The sequence below is a fragment of the Nematolebias whitei genome, chromosome 7, assembly GCF_014905685.2.
Source record: "Nematolebias whitei isolate Nwh7 chromosome 7, NemWhi1, whole genome shotgun sequence".
Taxonomy (NCBI): domain Eukaryota; kingdom Metazoa; phylum Chordata; class Actinopteri; order Cyprinodontiformes; family Rivulidae; genus Nematolebias; species Nematolebias whitei.
This window is the reverse complement of record NC_056504.1, coordinates 46915339-46916918: the sequence shown is the minus strand read 5'-3', so window position 1 is coordinate 46916918 and position 1580 is coordinate 46915339. Positions and strand designations below refer to the sequence as shown.

At 41.3% G+C, this 1580-nt stretch overlaps 1 protein-coding gene across 1 annotated transcript in view; it reads right to left on the bottom strand.

The window, feature by feature from the left end:
• Window positions 1-1580, bottom strand: part of LOC119412864 (dedicator of cytokinesis protein 3) — a 19987-nt gene that overhangs the window by 2517 nt on the left and 15890 nt on the right. The gene's annotated exons all lie outside the window — the stretch shown is intronic.

Below are 1580 nucleotides of genomic sequence, written 5' to 3'. Positions count from 1 at the left end.
GAGTTACTGGTACGCTGTGTCTAAGGAGTTACTGGTACGCTGTGTCTAAGGAGTTACTGGTACACTGTGTCTAAGGAGTTACTGGTACACTGTGTCTAAGGAGTTACTGGTACACTGTGTCTAAAGAGTTACTGGTACACTGTGTCTAAAGAGTTACTGGTACACTGTGTCTAAAGAGTTACTGGTACACTGTGTCTAAGGAGTTACTGGTACACTGTCTAAGGAGTTACTGGTACACTGTGTCTAAAGAGTTACTGGTACACTGTGTCTAAGGAGTTACTGGTACACTGTGTCTAAGAGGAGAGGTAGTTTTTCTTCTTCTTGGACAGTGCAGAGCGACAGATCTTGGTGAGGGCAGGGAGCAATTTTATCAACCACATTGCACAAAGGCGGAGCCATGGGGTGGCTAGTGGTGGCCTTGGGCCCCATATATTAATCTTTGGCCACCCAATCCTTTGAGGAAACTATACTTTTAAGCAATGTAAAAACTATAAAACATAGTTTTCTCAAATAATAGAAGTGTCGAGTTTACACACACATATATATATATATATATATATATATATATATATATATATATATATACATGTAGATGAACAGATGCTCTGATATATTCATCAATTAACGCGGATTCCTCATTTTTCTGAACTGAATAAAACGTGCATTGAATTTAATGAAATGCAAACGTGAGACGTCATTTATATTTGACCCATCAAAATGAATGCGGTCATTTATTTACAGAATCAAAGTTTAACATCAAACATTTACATTAATTTGGCAAATTATGAAAATAACAACATAATCAATCAATCAGGAAAAATCATACGGCCATGATTTTTCCGTTGCTTCACCACAGACATTTATGAAAACTGTACAATTATGATCTTTTACCCACACGGATGTGGATGAGCACTTTACACAGACATTTCTAAATATCTGGAAGAATTTCTACTTGAGAGAAAAGTTTCAAGATGGGAAAGGAGTTAAAGAAGAGTAAAAGATGGGGTTTGAGGGAGTGTGTTAACAGAACGGCACTCTCTGGGCTGTCTTCAGCTTTTCTTACGGTACACTTCGGTGGTGAAATCGACTCTTTTACCTGGAGATGTCTCAGGCGAGATTCCGTTTAACGCACCCTTCAGCGTCTCCGTAGGATGCTGTTACTCCTCCGGAGTAGCGGCGAGACTGTCCGACACAAGCTCACCTCAGTGGAAAATGTTATAATCCCATGAACCTCGGAAGAGCTCTGTTGTCATGTCAGGATCTTCCCGTCTCCCAGAACTGGGCTTCTCCGCACAGAACTGGACAGAACTGAACTCCACCGAACCGAGTGGAACCCTCCCAGCACTCCAGCAGAACTGAGTAGTTTACAGATCTGAGTAGACCAGGAAGTACCGACATTTTAAAGAGCTCTTTTTCCCGGTTCATACGGGAGTCTCCCATTGGCCAGAACCGACCAGACGGGGTGTGTTTTGTGACGTAAAAGGTTAGAATGCAGCAAGAATTGTTATGGAAAGATCAGAAATGTTCTCACAGACAGAGAGAGTTTTGTTTTGGCGCGTTTCAGAAACAGGTGCCAAAAC